At 32.8% G+C, this 20,781-nt stretch overlaps 1 long non-coding RNA gene across 1 annotated transcript in view; it reads left to right on the top strand.

Moving 5' to 3' along the window:
• Positions 1-4,563: 4,563 nt before the first annotated feature.
• LOC142330142 (uncharacterized) overlaps positions 4,564-20,781 on the top strand; it is a 343,972-nt gene continuing 327,754 nt past the window's right edge. Inside the window, exon 1 of the long non-coding RNA XR_012757701.1 lies at positions 4,564-4,747. This is a non-coding gene — a long non-coding RNA (uncharacterized LOC142330142). The remainder of the gene's footprint in view (positions 4,748-20,781) is intronic.

Below are 20,781 nucleotides of genomic sequence, written 5' to 3'. Positions count from 1 at the left end.
AGACGGGTGGAATATATTGAAGAGTTATACGGAGGAAATGAATTAGAAAATGGTGTTATAGAGGAAGAAGAGGAAGTTGAGGAGGATGAAATGGGAGAAACAATACTGAGATCTGAATTTAAGAGAGCATTAAACGATTTAAATGGCAGAAAGGCTCCTGGAATAGACTGAATACCTGTAGAATTACTGCGCAGTGCAGGTGAGGAGGCGATTGATAGATTATACAAACTGGTGTGCAATATTTATGAAAAAGGGGAATTTCCGTTAAAAAAAAGTGTTATAGTCATGATACCAAAGAAAGCAGATAAATGTGAAGAATACAGAACAATTAGTTTAACTAGTCACGCATCAAAAATCTTAACTAGAATTCTATACAGAAGAATTGAGAGGAGAGTGGAAGAAGTGTTAGGAGAAGACCGATTTGGTTTCAGGAAAAGTATAGGGACAAGGGAAGCAATTTTAGGCCTCAGATTAATAGTAGAAGGAAGATTAAAGAAAAACAAACCGACATACTTGGCGTTTATAGACCTAGAAAAGGCATTCGATAACGTAGACTGGAATAAAATGTTCAGCATTTTAAAAAAATTAGGGTTCAAATATAGAGATAGAAGAACAATTGCTAACATGTACAGGAACCAAACAGCAACAGTAACAATTGAAGAACATAAGAAAGAAGCCGTAATAAGAAAGGGAGTCCGACAAGGATGTTCCCTATCTCCGTTACTTTTTAATCTTTACATGGAACTAGCGGTTAACGATGTTAAAGAACAATTTAGATTCGGAGTAACGGTACAAGGTGAAAAGATAAAGATACTACGATTTGCTGATGATATAGTAATTCTAGCCGAGAGTAAAAAGGATTTAGAAGAAACAATGAACAGCATAGATGAAGTCCTACGCAAGAACTATCGCGTGAAAATAAACAAGAACAAAACAAAAGTAATGAAATGTAGTAGAAATGACAAAGATGGACCGCTGAATGTGAAAATAGTTGGAGAAAAGATTATGGAGGTAGAAGAATTTTGTTATTTGGGAAGTAGAATTACTAAAGATGGACGAAGCAGGAGCGATATAAAATGCCGAATAGCACAAGCTAAACGAGCCTTCAGTAAGAAATATAAGTTGTTTACATCAAAAATTAATTTAAATGTCAGGAAAAGATTTTTGAAAGTGTATGTTTGGAGTGTCGCTTTATATGGAAGTGAAACTTGGACGATCGGAGTATCTGAGAAGAAAAGATTGGAAGCTTTTGAAATGCGGTGCTATAGGAGAATGTTAAAAATCAGATGGGTGGATAAAGTGACAAATGAAGAGGTATTGCGGCAAATAGATGAAGAAAGAAGCATTTGGAAGAATATAGTTAAAAGAAGAGACAGACTTATAGGCCACATACTAAGGCATCCTGGAATAGTCGCTTTAATATTGGAAGGACAGGTAGAAGGGAAAAATTGTGTTGGCAGGGCACGTTTGGAATATGTAAAACAAATTGTTAGGGATGTAGGATGTAGAGGGTATACTGAAATGAAACGACTAGCAGCACTAGATAGGGAATCTTGGAGAGCTGGATCAAACCAGTCAAATGACTGAAGACAAAAAAAAGAAAATAGTTCAAATCCCTCAATTTTGCGAAAACACTTTTGTGGGCAAGTATATTGTCCTGATGATTTTGTTCTTCTGCAAGCCGGATCTGTTTCATGAATTTTTGAGACCACTTTCGTTAGAAGACTAGAATAATATATTCTCCAGTTATTACTTTTTTTCTTCAAGATAACTTAAAAGAATTCCTTTCGGATTCCAAAAATCGATATCATGACCTTAAATAAATGGCCTATGACCCCGTTTTCGCATTCTTCGGAGCTGAAGAACCAGCTTCTGTCCACTTTTTATGGATTTTTGTTTCGATTCTGGTATGTAATGGAGAATGCATGTTTCAGCAGATATCGAGACTACATTACACGTTTCTTCACAGCGGAAATTGAAGGAAAAGAGTCACCGTAGAACATTTACGATCCTCGAATGAATTTCGGTCGGCGTCAAGTCATCTTTTACTAGATTCTTTTTTTTTTAATTTTCAACAATACACGCAACGAAATCGATTCAAATGGCATGACTTGCAATTTCATATGGCGTCTTTTAACAACTGTGTAAACATACGAGGGAAAAAAATTCATGCCACTAGTGCTGCGATCTATGAGGTTGAGAATAACTTTTCGTATATTTTTAACATAAAAATGAAGTAAAAATAATTTATAATGAGAAATAAGAAAATTTTGATAAAACTGTACGTTACGGCTATATTAGAATCTCATCAAGTAAAACAGAAAAAAAACATTTGTTACCTCAATGTATTTCTTCAACACCCTATAACCTGCTGCTTGTTGAAACTATTATCATCGTTTCCCAAATTTATCAAAATATCGTCAATAATATTTTTAAACAAACTGTTCGCTTCCCATGTTTTTTCCTTCTTTTAATTACTCGTTGAATACAATTTTTCTAACCTTAAATCATCGGATTGGTTTAGTGGTGAACGCGTCTTTCCAAATCAGCTGATTTGGAAATCGAGAAATTCAGCGTTAAGTCTGCTCTCGGCCGACCACGCTTCGCCCTGCACCGATGATATACCAAGAACGACACAAAAAAAAAAAATGAAAATTTTAAATGGTCTCATAAAATTATTACTAAAATTGTTTGGTTTTTTTGAAGGATTTTTTTTTTTTTTTAAATGAACTGACATACAACGCTAAGAAATTTGAATGTTTGAACAAAGAAATTTTATTGACATAATGTATCTTAAAATTAATAATTTTTATATTAGGATTCACCCTTTGATGCCGGCCGGACGCTCGCTACATCATAAAAAGAAAGTCATCTTCATACGCATCCGACTCTTCTGACGATCTTAATGTCTTGAACCTGCTTCTTCCACGCCCAGAGTGAGAGTGCCAGTGCCCTTCCCACTCGCTTACTACCGGCCGGAGAAAAAAAAACAATTACCTTCCCCTTCCAACAAAGTTTTTTACGTTACAGATCGCATGCGCGAGAACTCCATCTTAACAATAATACACATCTACTTAATACTTTCTTTCTTTTTCCTGTTTAGCCTCCGGTAACTACCGTTTAGATAATACTTCAGAGGATGAATGAGGATGATATGTATGAATGTAAATGAAGTGTTGTCTTGTACAGTTTCAGTTAGCGTTCCTCAGATGTATGGTTAATTGAAACCCAACCACCAAAGAACATCGGTATCCACGATCTAGTATTCAAGTCCGTGTAAAAATAGCTGGCTTTACTAGGACTTGAACGCTGGAACTCTCGACTTCCAAATCAGCTGATTTGGGAAGACGCGTTCACCACTAGACCAACCCGGTGGGTTATCTACTTAATACTAGTAAAAAAACACGTTACTCATATTAAATCTAATACAATGTCATACAACCCACCGGGTTGGTCTAGTGGTTAACGCGTCTTCCCAAATCAGCTGATTTGGAAGTCGAGAGTTTCAGCGTTCAAGTCCTAGTAAAGCCAGCTATTTTTACACGGATTTGAATACTAGATCGTGGATACCGGTGTTCTTTGGAGGTTGGGTTTCAATTAACAACCACACATCTCAGGAATGGTCGAACTGAGAATGTACAAGACTACACTTCATTTACACTCATACATATCATCCTCATTCATCCTCTGAAGAATCATCTAAACGGTAGTTACCGGAGGCTAAACAGGAAAAAGAAAGAATACAATGTCATACAATTAAATACAAGTTACAATGTCAGCTTTATTTTTTATTCATGAGGTTTGACACGCCTCAAGTCCTAGTAAAGGCACTTAATATATGATGTCAATTACTAAAATTAAATTAAAAATTAAATTAAAAATTAAAATAAACTAAAAAATAAATAGTTTAAATAAAATAAATATGCATGTGGTCTAGCTCGCCAATGTTACATAACTTTTTATTTTAGTTAAATTATTTAATTTTTAATTTAATTTTAGTAATTAATATTTCTATATATGAAATTTTTAATATTAATTTAAAAATGTTTTATTTTTGCATTAAAATATCATATAAAAATAATTTTTAATTTTAATATGTAATTTGATGTGAATGATTTGTAAAAGAAACGTAATGCAAATTGATAATGCGAAAATTCGCGAAAGCGCTTTGCATGTACAATGGAATAAGGTGTCATCCTACTTTATTTATTATTTTGTACTTAGATTGATCAGAGATATAATTTATACAATTTCTGTAAAATGTAATAACGCATAGTTACTAAAATATTAACGTCGCGTAATTTTTTTTTATATGTACCAGGATACAACAGATGTGTTCTTGCGAGTAGTCCGCCTTAACACTCGTATACGCAGTTTTTTTACTGGAACGTTATAAACTGAATAAGATGTAGTAGGATATAAGGAGTTCAATTAACTCTCAATATAACCACTGGCCGCGCTGACTGTCGCAGTTGACAGTGCTAATGCACAATATGATGATAAACTCACTAGTAGACTATGTTGGTTTTTGTTATTCTTATAAACAGTTGATGTTGAAGTTGATGTTTTGAGATACTGTATTGAATTTCTTTTATAGTGTTTTATTTTTTAAATTATATTACGCGTACGTCAACTGAAGTGCAATATGTTAATTTATTAAATTTAGCGGAAATTATAACACAGATATTTTAATTTAACGTACGAATGATACCTTTCTATGGCTCGTTAAATATTCTTTTAACAGAAGGTAAGAAAAAAAACAGTATAATTTTGGTAGTTTTCGTAGTTTGTAAATAATAAAAAAAAATCCTGCATGGCTTGCACACAAATGCAGGCGCACGTGCACGCGCTCAAGTACGTATATAAGTATGTTAAGAAGCTTGACGATAATCGCAACATAAGTTTGAAGTTTGTGCATGGGATATGGAAATGTAGCGTATGAAAATTAATAGTTCTATTTTATTAATTATCCTGTATTAAAGAAAAATGATTCTTTTTTGGCAGTAATGTTTTAAGTAACTTTTAAGTAATGTAACGGTTATAATCTAAACCGCAGGCCGATTTTTTACTATGGAGATAAATGTACGTTAAATAATTTAAATGTACATTGTATAATGTGTATTTTAAATCTTATCTACGTCACAGGATAATTGTATTTCTCATTTTTTCAAAATTACAGGCAGACTGATTCATCGAAATCTATACCGATAATTCAGTTTTTCACTGTGTGCAACGATCGTAACTGAACGGTCCAGTAGTGTAATTGTGTTTATTTTTGTTTTATTTTTAGCAGATGACGTAATCTGTTTCCCGCAAGATCGCGGAATTTAATTAACAGAACTGAAGATATATGTTTGATTATATCGAACATTCGAGTTACACGTTTTTGAAGGTCATACAATATTCCTGGAGTTTTATATTCCAGAGCATTTAAATTGCAAACTGTTTGAAAGACCGTAAAAATGACTTTACGCTATCGTATAACATTATCTCTGATGGTTAGCCGTGTGGTTAATCATATGCGACTACATATTCCAATGTAAAATTTTCTGCTCTTTTCATTGTTGGGTTAAAAATAGGTCATTATATTTGAAAAAATCGTGTTAACACTGAAATAAGGTCAAGTTCAAGGTCACATCCAAGGTGACCATGAGGTGTCCCTCTCTAATCTGAGTAACGTTTGTTTTGGTAATTTTTTTGTATTGTAGGAAGTTTAAGAGAAAATCGCCTGGGGCGATTAAAATGAAACACCTGAAAAAAGGTCAAAGGTCATGTTGTGACTATATATTTCAATGTAAAATTTTCTGCTCTTTTCATTGGTGGGTTCAAAAATAGGTCATTTCATTTGATAAAATCGGGTTAAACTTGAAATAATGGTCAAGGTCAAATCCAAGGTGACCATGAGGTATCCCCTTCCAATCTGAATAACTTTTGTTTAGCTTATTTTTTTGTTTTGTACGTAGTTTACGAGGAAATCACCTGGAGCGATTATACTGAAACACACTCCCTCACTCTCTCTCTCTCTCTCTGTGTGTGTATGCGCGCGCGCGCGCACACACAGACACACACACGCATATATATATATATATATATATATATGTATATCACAATGTTTGATTATGTCAAACATATGGTGTTCTATGGCTGTGTAATAATATTGTAGATAATGTCATTCGAAAGTAGTTATAAACGTCGTACGAGATTACACATTTCCAAACTCTTGATTTATTTCTGCAGTGCGGTTTTTATTACGTTGGCTTTCAAGGAATACTCTACCTTCACGGAATAATAAACATTAACAAATACTTGGGATAGACTGTATTTGATTATGACTGGTACAAAAGTATATAACCACGTGGAATTTAATTTAAAAAAGCTGACAACAAAGTTGTAATACTTAGTAATTTATTCTTGAAAAAAGTAATTATGCACGAAAAACGTTATCTAAAATATAAATAAACCAAAAAAAAAAAATTAACAAAATTGAAAAAATCGTAATTTTAAAAATTTTTTTCTGCTCTCCATTTCCAAAATCACCTTCCAAGAAAGGTTTTTGATTTTTTTATGTTAAATGGAAGAAACTAGAAAAAAAATTAATTTCTTTTCTGAGGGTAGGAGTTAAATTATGAAGAAATCTTTTGCAATATTATACTAAAAGTTTATTAAATTTTAATAATATTAAACAACAAACAAAAATTGAAAAAAAAAATGTTTATTTTTTAATTATTGATCGGCTTCTTCGCTTCCAATATTGCTCCCAAAGTATTTATTTTTGGGTCGCTTGCACTACTACTTGCTACGAAGATATTAAAAAACAATTTATTTATATGCTTAAACAAATAAAAATTCCCAAAAATTTTTCGATTTTTGGGAAAAGGGAATTTTGGGCCAAAGTTTTTTAAAAATAGTATGATAAGCATGCACGCATGTGCTGAGTTAAGTATAAAGTGAGTTATGTTTGCAAAATTTTAAGAAAATTGATCCCCAAACTCCCAAAAATATTGACATCAAAATTTTTGCTGTCACATTGCCCCATATAAAAGATTCTCTGTAAAAAATTTCATCAAAATCGGTTTATCCAGTCAAAAGTTATTAAGCTTCGAACACGCCTAAATACGTACGTATGCACACACACACATACATCCGCGCGCGCGCACGTACGTTTGTACGAACTTTATCTATCCCACTTTTTTGTTTAGAAGTTCAGTCATCAAACATTAAGAAATGCAAAAAAAATCCATACCCCATTTTTTGGCTGATTATCATACTTTCTATCTTGCACTATAGCTGTAAAGCAATAAAGAAATTTTATAGTAGTTTAAAATATTTATAATTTCAAGAACATAAAATTTAAATTAAAAAATTTAGTTAAAAAAAAAAATTAAATTTAAATTTAAATTAATGTAACATTAAATTTAAATTAGTCAAATCTCCGTGGCGGAGTGGTAGCGTTTCGTCTTTTCATCCGGAGGTCCCGGGTTTGAATGGAGATTGGGGTCTGGAATGGTATTTTTTATACGCTAAAAATTTCCATATTTCCACGTACAATCTTTTTTTTTTTTAAGTTTCTGCAGTGAATTAATTCATCAGAAAGAAAAAAGTAGTTTTACTAATGGTAATTTTGTAATGTGTACGAGTCATTAAAAAATTTATTACATTTAGCTGTATCATCATCATCAATCAGTCGGATTAATGCCGGCTTTTCTGGTCTCCAGTTAGATACCCGCTGTCATTTTTTCATCTATAATTTCATCCATCATTTCAGTCTTTCTCATAAAAAATATATGCTTTAACCTGTTATATATATATATATATATATATATATATATATATGTGTGTGTGTGTGTGTGTGTATTGTTTTTTTCTTAAAAATCAATAAGATAAATGTAAGATGTAATATAAATAATATTAAACAATCTACAAAAAACAAATTCATGAAACCGTATTAAAAAAATCAGTATGGTGCAAATTTAATAATTACAGTGAATACGGGAGATTGATTGTTAACAGAACTACAACTATTTTAATTATGTTGCTGTACATTTTACCATGATAAAAGCAAACTTAATTTGACGTTAATTTTAGTTTAGAATTTAAAGTTACTGTGTTTTGTGATTTAAATTACATTTGCATTAGAAATTTGTATAACAGTTTCACTGAACATTTCGCCGATTAGTTTTACAAATTTCTGTACTTTTCGCAAGTACTGTTTATTAAACTGAATATTTTGTTAATTATGTTGAATACGTTAATTACCATTTAAATTCGTATGCTATTGATAAAACAATAAACAGGTAGGTTAAATTATTTCTTCTAATCGGGCGATTTAGTGAATATATTTATAATCAATCGTAATCCTGTCTTCATATCTTTGTCAGTATGTTTGAAGGTTAATATTTCACTTTTTAAAGTAAAACCTGGAGAATGAATGGCATTTTATTAATCTTATTTTTTCTTGTTAGTGATATTCTGAAATTATTAAAAAAAAATTCGAACTTTTTACGAAAGCTCTTTACTTCACTCGCATGAGCGAAAAAATTAAAAAAACATCGTATTGCCTAATAACCAATCAACTCATTATTTTAGTCCATTTTAAGCGTTTTTTATTAATAGATTTCAGTCTGTAATGTGTATTTTTAAAAATTAAATAATCTATTACGTTCATTTTGATGAGATGAATAATGAAATGTATAAAATAATTAAAATTAATCATTATATTTTATTACGGCGGTTATGAGGTGCATTGGAAAAAATTGTATTATTTTAAAAGCGGAATGAAAACATCCCTTAAATTTAATTTTCTAAATTTTTAATATCGTTATACAAATTGTTTACGGAATATGTAATGACATAAAATATTCAATTTTGCTAACCTTCATTTTTTTCGTCTTTATAGTAACCGTATTTCAACTTGTCTGTCTTATGTACCATAGTTGTATCACTGGCTGTGTGCTAATCTGTGCTGTCCGTTATTTCAATCGTGTACTGCGTTTGCTGTACTTATCACAAATCGTTATTTTCATTCGACGTGGGTTTGATTGACTTAATCCGTAAGATAAAAATATTCTGTTCGTATTTTACAAGCGAAAGGAATTTTATAAAACCCTTAGGTTTTGCTTAAAGGTTATCAAATAGCTCATTGCTAAGCTTCGGTTAACCGACAGGGAAGGTAAATGACGTTGTGCAAAGACAAATTGTCGCAATTCTTCTCGTTTAAGGAGCGGTACGTGGATACAATAAAGCAAACTGAAATTGGAAGAAGTTGTTTGTTTCCTGGAGTAGGGATATACCGGTTTTAATTTTTGTAAGAAGACTTTGGTACGGGTAGTGCCGACCGGAAACATTTTGTAAATAAAATTATGCGGACATGATAATAAGCGGAAATGGTCTGAACGTGTAAATATACAAATCTATTTTTTAAAGGTGAAAATATAATGCGGGGACGGTTTACCCTCCGCAGTGTGTTTGCGGGAAACAAAAGAGTGTTTTTATATATGTGGACCCCGATCGAACGAAAAACACGTTACTAAGTGCTGTAAATCGTTCCAGGTCTAACGTGTATTAGACCTGGAATGAACGTAATTTCTGATTGTTGGCGAAGTTACGTTGATATACCTCTGCAAGTTTACAATTTTACACAAACTGTTAATCGCTCTTAACTTTCGAGATCCAGTTACCGGGTCGCTAAACGCAGTGGAGAGCAGCAGAAAAAAGACGTTATCGCAAAGTACATCGAAATCTACGCTAGGCTCCTATTTATGCGATTTCATACGACGCCAACGTAATATCGACAGGGACCTGTTCGATCAAATTTTGCAAAATCTCTTTGTTTTTCCTTCCATAACAGTCAATATAAGTAAGACTTATTTTTTACTATTATAATAGCAGTTTGGGAAATGTGAATGTGTGCCTTTTGAAGTAAGACCCAAAAACTTCTTTTATAATACCTTTTACTATGTGATGGGAGAGGAAAAGATAATATTAGATTGAGGTAGATAAGAGTTAGGATTTTCTTAGTAGTAGATGTATTGTAGTCTGTAATCCTCGTTCTGGCATAAAATATTTTTAATTTACATTTTTATTTAATACTAGCTGACTCTGCAATGATTCGCTATTGTTAGATTTGAGTACATATATATATATATATATACATACATAGATTAAATGAACGCAAATGAAAAAGTTTGATAAAATATTAAAAACTGAAGATGAACTGAAAACACAAAATTTAACCTTTCCCTTTTTCCCTTTTCCCTTTTCCACATCTTCCCTTTTTCCCTTTCTCTCCCTATTTCCCTTTTTCCATTTTTTACAAAAATATTCCTTTTCTTGTAACTAATATATATTCTGAATGTGGGCCAAATCGGACCATAAATACAATTTTTCGAAATATCTCGATCCTATGTGCCACCTAGCGGATCCAAACTAATTCAGAAACCTTCGTGGGCGTGCGCACAACTACCCAAAGTTTCATCGCAATCGGATGAATGGTGTAGGAACGTATACAGGACAGATAGATAGACAGACAAACAAGCATTCATATATATATATATATATATATATATATGTATTACCAATTTATCTGTGACGCATTAATTGGTTTATTATGTAACTTCTCTAAGATCTAAAATAACCATTTTGATTGAAGTAGCTAAAAGTAAGTGTCTATATAACCTTAAAATCGTTCGTTCAAAAATACCCAAATTTGGCGAAGATGAGAAAAATATAAACTATGAACAGCTAATGAGATATATTTTTTAGTTTCTTTTTCTAAGCGGTTTAGCGGCCGTAAATTTAGTTTAGGTCAAACACTTATCAAAAATACTTTACTTTTAGTTATTTAAAACAAATTTAGTTTTCTTTTTTGAAAAACTGTAATAGTGAAATAAAGTTGCTTACGTAAACAGAAAAATAACTGGGTAATAAAATAAAGGATTACATTTTCTATTTTACTGTTAGTAAAAGGAGAACATTATAATCTTCAAACTCAAAAACAAAAATGTAATGCGACTAGTGTAGAACTGAAATTTATGAATTTTTATAATCACATTTACTTTTTTTTTTTGTCTTCAGTCATTTGACTGGCTTGATGCAGCTCTCCAAGATTCCCTGTCTAGTGCTAGTCGTTTCATTTCAGTATACCCTCTACATCCTACATCCCTAACAATTTGTTTTACATATTCCAAACGTGGCCTGCCTACACAATTTTTCCCTTCTACCTGTCCTTCCAAAATTAAAGCGACTATTCCAGGATGCCTTAGTATGTGGCCTATAAGTCTGTCTCTTCTTTTAACTATATTTTTCCAAATGCTTCTTTCTTCATCTATTTGCCGCAATACCTCTTCATTTGTCACTTTATCCACCCAACTGATTTTTAACATTCTCCTATAGCACCACATTTCAAAAGCTTTTAACCTTTTCTTCTCAGATACTCCGATTGTCCAAGTTTCACTTCCATATAAAGCGACACTCCAAACATACACTTTCAAAAATCTTTTCCTGACATTTAAATTAATTTTTGATGTAAACAAATTATATTTCTTACTGAAGGCTCGTTTAGCTTGTGCTATTCGGCATTTTATATCGCTCCTGCTTCATCCATCTTTAGTAATTTTACTTCCCAAATAACAAAATTCTTCTACCTCCATAATCTTTTCTCCTCCTATTTTCACATTCAGTGGTCCATCTTTGTTATTTCTACTACATTTCATTTCTTTTGTTTTGTTCTTGTTTATTTTCACGCGATAGTTCTTGAGTAGGACTTCATCTATGCCGTTCATTGTTTCTTCTAAATCCTTTTTATTCTCGGCTAGAATTACTATATCATCAGCAAATCGTAGCATCTTTATCTTTTCACCTTGTACCGTTACTCCGAATGTAAATTGTTCTTTAACATCATTAACTGCTAGTTCCATGTAAAGATTAAAAAGTAACGGAGATAGAGAACATCCTTGTCGGACTCCCTTTCTTATTACGGCTTCTTTCTTATGTTCTTCAATTGCTACTGTTGCTGTTTGGTTCCTGTACATGTTAGCAATTGTTCTTCTATCTCTGTATTTGAACCCTAATTTTTTTAAAATGCTGAACATTTTATTCCAGTCTACGTTATCGAATGCCTTTTCTAGGTCTATAAACGCCAAGTATGTCGGTTTGTTTTTCTTTAATCTTCCTTCTACTATTAATCTGAGGCCTAAAATTGCTCCCCTTGTCCCTATACTTTTCCTGAAACCAAATTGGTCTTCTCCTAACACTTCCTCCACTCTCCTCTCAATTCTTCTGTATAGAATTCTAGTTAAGATTTTTGATGCATGACTAGTTAAACTAATTGTTCTGTATTCTTCACATTTATCTGCCCCTGATTTCTTTGGTATCATTACTATAACACTTTTTTTGAAGTCTGACGGAAATTCCCCTTTTTCATAAATATTACACACCAGTTTGTATAATCTATCAATCGCCTCCTCCCCTGCACTGCGCCACATTTACTATTTTGGTAAAAATTCGGTTTATGTATTATATAACCTTAGATTTATTTTATTCAAATAGAAAAAGAAATAAGCGAAATATTTTAAATAAAGTATATAAATTTTAAATGGAAAAATGCCATCAACTGCAATCTGCCAAACGCATCGTCAGATCGGGTCACGCTAATCGGTCAATTTTTAACTAGAGAATACTTTTTTTTATTGTTCATGATAACATAACTTTCACATTGCATTATATTATTTTATTTATTCATCGTAACCGCGCAGGGAAGCGTAGTATTGGTATTATATTATTCATAAATAATTATCATCTTTTCCATTCTCGGTCTCATTTCCAGAAAGTATCCTCATAACAGGACTAGCTAAGTCATGATCGGTTCAGTAATTGTTTAGAAACTGACTATTCTGCATGATTTTAACACTGACTTTCTGGATTGTATTACGAGTGTTTTCTCGAATTATCAATTTGTTAAGGTAGCCTTTATAGTTTCTTTTGGTGATTATTGTAGAGGTTATAACTATTTCTTCCTTTAAGCTTAAATATTTTTAAATTTTCTCTTCTTCATTTTGCTGCAGGTTGGAGTCTTTGGGTAAGGATACTTCTATAAAATAGGTGTTTTTATTCTTCCTATCTATTAAAGTAATGTCCAGTCTACTACCAGTTAATAGTTTTGTCGGTGAGTATTGTCCTGTCCCGGTATAGTTATGCTGTTTCATTCTCTAGGATTGATTCTGGGGTATATTTTTAGTACGAAATTTCTATTATATTTAAGTTGTAGTATAGTTTGTCGCGATTTGCTGGTGAATAATTTTTGGAGCTGTATCATGCCTTTTTGTGTAATGTGTGCCTGCCGGTAATTTACATCCTCCAGTAAAATGGTCAATCGTTTCGACGGCCATTTGACCATTCCCTGCATTTGTCGGTCTGAATTTTGAAAATCTTGATAATGCGTTTCTGTTAATTTCTTATGGAGACGACTTGGTCCTGAGTTATTAATAGAAATACTTCTGTTTCATGAAAGATTTCTTCCCTTTGCAGCCATTTTTAGGATAGTTTTGTGTTTGTGTGATGTTGTTGGAAGATGTTCCTGTGTTTACCATGGTTGGTTCAGTATTTATCTCTATTCTCGTCGTGTAGATCGGTCAGATAAAATGGTGTGTGAGATCTTTATCTACTATAGCTACTGGTTGATAAAATGTGTTAGTTTTATTTAAGAAATATTTTCTGAGCGTATATGATGGTTGTTGTGCAGAGTATGACGATCTACCGCCGTCTTTCCTGTATAAAGTTATTTTTTCTATTAAAGAACTGGATGAAGGAATATGTATTCTATTCAACCTGTTGTAATTCTGAAAATTTGTCGCGCTCCAATTGATGATTCCAAAGAAATACGTTAGTAGCGGTGTAGCGTAGGTGTTAATTGCCTTGAATAGATTTCTTGAGTGCAGCTTTGATCTGAATACACTGTGAAGACAGCGTTTATATTTTTCTTTTAGTTCGACTTTTGATCCGACTGTGGTCGATTTTTGCGTTTTGGTGGATGCCTATGTATTTTATATGTTTTGTGTGCCTGTAGCTTCTCCAAGGGTTCGTCTTCAAGAGTCTCCTGGTTGATTTCTTCTTTGCATAAGCCTTCTCTCGATGTGCAGCATTTTACATATACTAATATCTAATTCCATCTTCATATTTATGGTTATCTCTTCGGTTATGTGCAGAACACCTCTCTCATTTGTGTTAAGTACGGTTGCAAACAGTTTTATATCGTCCATTAGTAGAAAGCGATTTATTTTGACATCCTTACGCTTTCTACTCTTAAAAACAAGACCGTACTGTTTGTTATTTAGTACTGATGATAACGGGTTGAGACACTGGAAGAACCACAAAGCACAACGAATCACCCTGGTAATCCTCTTCGTATATCAATTTTTTCTTGTCCGAATTTCTGTTATTGCAGATGATAGGCAGATATAGTATGATGCCAGTTCTCCACGACTACTGAAAGAAAATCTTGTAGGTATGGATGGATTTTATAAATTACCAGAACTCTTTGAAACCAGCTGTGAGGACAGAATCGAATGCCTTCTTGTAATCTATGTAGGATGTGTGTAAATTTCTGTGCTTCATTGCGACTTGTTTTATGATGATGCTGTGTAGCACAGTTCTTTACACCCTTGGCTATTCCTTTTGCATCCTTTCTGCTGTTCGGTTAGATGTTACGAGTTATCAGTTGTTGCTGTATTTTCTCAATTATAGCGGAGGAAATTATTCTGTAGTTTGTTTGAAGTCATATTATCGGACGGTATTTAGATGGGTCCTGTGTTTTCGTTCTTTGGTTTTATATGTGTTACCCCTTCCGTAAGAAGTGCCGGTAGAGCTTCTGGAATTCGCAAAATGCTATTGATTTCCTTGAGTAAAAACTGGGTATAAAACTCTGTGTCGAGGTGAGTTATTTTAATCAGAAGTTGTGTGTTTACCAGGTGCTTCCCAGTTGTGTGTTCTTACTCAGTTCTTCCAGGATTATTTCATATTGTTCTTGATATGGTAGATTTGACTGCTTTACTTCTTTTTTTTCCGTGAAGCATTATTATTGGGTTGGAGTGGGTTCGACCACAGATCTCTCAAGTAACCTTCTATTGCTTGTTTGGTTGCTCGGTTTTGATTGCACATTGATTTTTCCCGTTTTATTCAGATTATAAAAAAGTTTTTCATTTACCTATCATTAACCATTTATGTCTTCAAAGCCTTGCAGCGTAGACAGACAGTCTTTGTTTCAATGTTTGCAAAAATTCTGGAGGCGTTTCTGTTTAGTTGCATTTGAGGTGACTTCTAGATCTGCATACTTTAGCCGATTTATTTCCTTGGACTTATTGCGCCGACCAAACGCCGCCTGATTCGTGAATGTTTGGACTTTTGCTCTTCAGCACTGTTTGTCGTTAGTAAAGTCTCCCTTTTCCGTCACTGAGGCCGTTATCTATTTCTCACCTGTTGGTCCACGGGACCTATTCTATTTCACTCATTTGGGAGGCATCCCTCGATCTGCCAACTGCAGATTTTTTATTCCCCTGAAATTTATTTTTTATGAATGAGCGTGCATCAACAGCTACGGTCATTAGCCCGGTGGAAATTGGTAGCGTATGAAAAGATTCCATGCCTAACCGGAATCCAAACCCGGGATTATTATTATTATATTCAAAATTAACTGAATAATAATATTGTACCTCATTTTTAATTTCTTATTTCATGACTATACCGGTAAGAAAATAATATCGGTATATTTAATGAAATTGATTAAGCTTTATTCAACAATTTCGGATTAACCATATATGTTTAAATATGTATTTCTTTGAAGAATGTGTGGTTTTAATAGTGTATATTCACTCGTTAACCAATTCTTGGAAGCTCTTCCCTTTGTTAAGTAGAGACGTGTGTATAATGTATCGTTTCTCATAGAAACGTGTAAAAAAAAATTAATTTGATACCGAGAGCAACTCGTACAGTTTTTCCGTACGAGTTTCAGTGTGAGCACATTTATTATCCGGCATATATCCAACCGTTCATCTCTTACTTTCACCAGCATGTCTGGAATAATGGAAAGCTGCTTCTTCAATTCTGTGCCTTAAATCTATTGCACAAGAAAACCTTTAATTTTGGGCGATTCTCTTTCGCATTGTAAGAGTTCATGAGGATTTTCTAATCCCTAGATATAGAATTTTTTTTGTGTTTTCCACTTAGATGAAATGTTAACTAATACGTTCACAATGACTCATAGCTATACGATCAAGAAAGTCATCTTCACCCTGCAACATTTCGATCGTAAAGTTAGACAAGCATAGTGTAGCGGGTAGGTTTTTAAACCAACAACAGCTGTAAACGGTATGGACGCATATGTAAGCGTTTCCTTAAAACATTCCAAATTGTCGTCATTATGGAGCGGGGACTCCTGGGGTCCGTTAGGTGTGGATTAATGAAAAGACCGAGACGGTCTTTTCATTAAAGGCGGTGTGGGTTCCCGGATACGCTTCGGCTCCTGCGCCGTCGGTTTGAGGCTGGCAAAAGGAAAGACCTAGACCCGGTATGGGGGGGGGGGGCTGGGAGCGGCATAGCCGGGCCTGGTTTCTTCCGTCGGAGATTAGAGGCAGGCAATTAAAAGTTCCGGAAGGACACGTCCCCGAGCCGAGTATACTTAATCGGATGTCCGGCTCGGGGATGTAGGGGGAAAAAATTGTCTTCGGTATTGCTAGTTGATTGTTCCGTGACACGTTCAACATTTTCTTCAGAGCCCTCTGCCGTTCCGTACTCTTACCTTTTCACAGACTTCTGATCGTTTGAAACTAATTATGCCATTAAAGAATGTAATTGAACTCTGAGGATTAAAATCTACAATCTCTCTACGAAACCGTTTATTGAACTACAACTACAAATTCACATTTAGCAAATTACTGCTACACAGAAGGCTTTCTGTTCAGGAGTCGTCCTTGCTAGTGGTGTTATAAAGCGGGAATCAAACTACGGCCATGCGCGCAACTAAATGTCCTTTTTATTTTTTTATTATAGCTTTCAATCAACACCGCACATCTCATCCCAAAGGATATTAAAAAATATTAAATCTTCGATATCTTTTTTGTACACCCGGTGTTTGGTTCAGAAACCTTTTTTAGTCTTCCTTGTTTAGAAAATCTAGCATAGAGTGGTTGTTGAAAATGGCTGAAGTGAGAATACTGAATCTTGTTAAGTCACCTAATACAATGCTATTTATTAAATTTAACGTACGTACATTGCATCGGTAAAAAGTAAATGCAATTATTTCTAAAATGGAAGCAGCATGAAAAAATAACCGGTTTTTTCTGTTGTCATTATTTGTTTTATTGCATTTTATAAACATATGTTGAAATGGGCTTGCAGCTTTTTATGAGTTGGTTTTTTTATTGCCAATTTAATTATTTATTTTTACTTATTCCTCTGTACTCTACTGGTGATGATTGTTGAAATGGACAATCGAAATGGACGTCTAGTTTTAGATTTTTGTAAATGGTTTTTAAACCATGTGTAGGTTGAAATCTGTTCAACTAGTGAACAATAAGCAACCTCCTATCCCCTACGGTCCGATGAGTGAGGATGATACGTATGTCGTATAAATGAGCTATAGTTTAGTAAAGACTCAGGCCTACCGTTCCTGAGACGGTGGTTAATTGAACCCCAACCAACAATGTACTCAGATAAACACTATTTAGCCTATTTAAATCCTTATAAAAGCACCTAACTTTTCTAGGATTTGAACCTCAGAATCTTCAACCTTGAAATTCAGCTGTTAAACCAGTTCCCGATGGGCTAATCTTAATTTGATTTAATTCACTAAGAATTTTGCACCGTTGGTATTAATACAATTATATAAATTAAATTTCCATTTGCCAACAATTTAAAAAGTGTAAATCCTAGTACTTTCGGAGTTGTTACTTCATCTTCAGGGATTTTTCTAAAAGATGTTAATTTAAATTTAAATCAATAATCGTTTTTAAATTAAATTATGTTCATAGTAGTCGGTCGTCAAGAATGAAATTAATTCGTACGTCAATAAGACAGTAACGTCATGTTTGTAAGATGTTTGCCACTATTATCTTGCGACTTGTTTGCGACTATTATTAATAGTCGCAAGCATCTTAAAAACATGACGTTACTGTCTTATTGACGTACGAATTAATTTCATTCTTGACGACCGACTACTATGAACATAACAGTTTAATTTAAAAACGATTGTTGATTTAAATTTAAATTAACTTCTTTTAGAAAAATCCCTGAAGATGAAGTAACAGCTCCGAAAGTACTATTACACTTTTTAAATTGTCGGTAAGTGGAAATTTAATTTATACAATATCTTATTTTTCTTAATTTATTTCAAAAATGGTTTTGTATAGCCCTTTCTTTTTACTTCTTAAAAATATAACCTTTTTAAGAAAAGATTTATTTTTCAGGAGAGAATAATATTATTCTCTCCTCTTTTTATATTCGTCTTACCCTGCTTTACTGAATTAATTAATTTTATTAAATTAATTCACTTCATTAAATTATATCGCATTGACCCGAATGCAATATTAAGATTATTTCAGTTACACAAAAATTAAAAAAGAAAGCTGGGCAAGACGAATATAAAATTAATTAATTTTGGTGTAACTGAAATAATCTTTCTATTACAATAGGATAAATGTGATACAGTTTAATGAATACAGTTTAAGTGAATTAATTTAATAAAGGAAGAGTTGTTTCTGTGTTACATATAAAGGAACAGTGCAGTAGTATCATGTAAACTTACCAGATGATATGAGTTTAGGTTTCTCATAAATGGATGCAGCCAGAAATAGTTGCGGTTGCATACCGGCCTACTTTATAGCAGTATTATAACATGTAACTTAGCGTGTAATTAAAGTCTTAATATCGTAGTCTTCGTCTCTTTATCCTTTTGTCGTTTATTTGTTTTATCGGGTAACACGCTTGTTTTCCGAAATACGCACACAGTTTGTACTAATGATTGCAATTTTACACGAATTTGAATACTAGACAGCGGATACCGGTGTACTTTGGAGGTTGGGGTTCAATTAACCGCACCTCTCGGTAATTTCGGCCTGAGTTTGTACAAGACTACACCAAATTTTTAAATGTTGTACATATCATCATCTCACTGGACCGCGGGGAGTTGCTTATCGTTCACTAGTTGAACAGATTTTTTTTTTCGCTTTTTTACTCTGTGGGGAAAATTTAAAGCCAATTTGTTTATTAAGAACTAATCTGGAACAAAAAAAAAAGTCAAGAGATGTTTAAAAGTATATAACTTGTGTCTTATTTTGGGTCCGGATTACAAAACTGTGCCAAAGGTACTACAATTTTAAAGCCTTTTAAATTATGAAGAAGAATACATGAAAAAGTTTTTTTAATAAAAATTAAAAAGAGTAATAGCCAAAAAAAATAAAAGAATATATTTTTTAGAAAATTAGCTTTAAAGTTCTCTTAATGTAACACCTCCTTTACCTATAACAAAGGCTAAAATAAGAAAAATAAAAATAAAGAAAAATGGTCTGAAAAAGATACTGTGTTTTGTAACAACTGTTATAATTAAATAAAATTTCATCCAAAAAACATATTGTTTTCATTTTAAAATTTTTGATTATGGATTTTCACCAACTATTTACCCATTGATTAAAAGGAAAATTGTTCATAAAAGAAATTCTGTATTTTAGGTCCAGGGTTTGTAATTAAAAAAAACAAAAATTGTAGACATTTCTTGATTGCTTTGTTAAGTATAATTTATAAAAAAATGTTTGAAATATATTTAAACCGAATGGTGGTATTTTAAGAGGTGGAGGTTTTTTTGTGGATAATCTGTATTTGCATTGTAGGTAGGTAATAAATTTTCTTTAATGCAGATGCCTCTGAAGAAAATCTAAATTCTGTTTTATCGTGATATCTTCCCGCTCCTTAACGAATTTTGAAAAAATATTAATATGATCTGATCATAAGCCCCATGTATAGAAATCTGTTCATCCATTCCTGAGATATAAGGCCAAAAGCAGTACGACACACATACATACGTGTTTTTTTTCGTTTAGATGAACTAGTGAATCCTATAACGTAAAGATTTGCAAAAACCTTGATACCCCATTAAATCACTCTAATTTTCCCTTTAATATTACTATTCTAGCTACAGTCACCGAGAAAGTAAAACGGTTTTTGATGATTGTTCTGGTTTGGGTTGTTAAAAGTTTCCTAAAGACAAGAAACTGTGAATAAAATAATACATACTAACATTATAAAATTTCGTTAACGTTCGTCGATTAGAATTTATGTATTAAGTCGATATATAATTTATTTACAGAATTTTTTATTTATCTAGGTTATTTTTTAAACTATTATTTTAAAAAAATATAGAACTATTGCCTTTTTTAAGCCTATTTTTCTTTCCCTACAATTTTTTAGGATCTCGTGATATTTTACGGACGGTAAAATTCCCTTTTTGATCCTACCCTATTAAAAGGAATGCGGTATGGAAATTTTAATGCGTTAAAAATATCTCAACTGATCGAAATTTGTACTTATATTGAATTAAAAAATGACGACTATCATCCCAAAACTGAGGTCAGCCTATTACATAATTGTTTTACAAAAATCAAAATAAAAAACCAGATATATCAGTATAATAATTTGAAGGAGTCGGTCAAGTTGATTTAGAGTAACTACCTCCTACTCGTAGTTGATATCACTACTCTCTCAAGCAACGAGAATTATATGTTGGAGATAAGAACGCTC

The sequence above is a fragment of the Lycorma delicatula genome, chromosome 9 (assembly GCF_047948215.1).
Source record: "Lycorma delicatula isolate Av1 chromosome 9, ASM4794821v1, whole genome shotgun sequence".
Lineage (NCBI taxonomy): Eukaryota > Metazoa > Arthropoda > Insecta > Hemiptera > Fulgoridae > Lycorma > Lycorma delicatula.
Note: the sequence above shows the minus strand (reverse complement) of the source record. Positions and strands in the feature narration are given on the sequence as shown.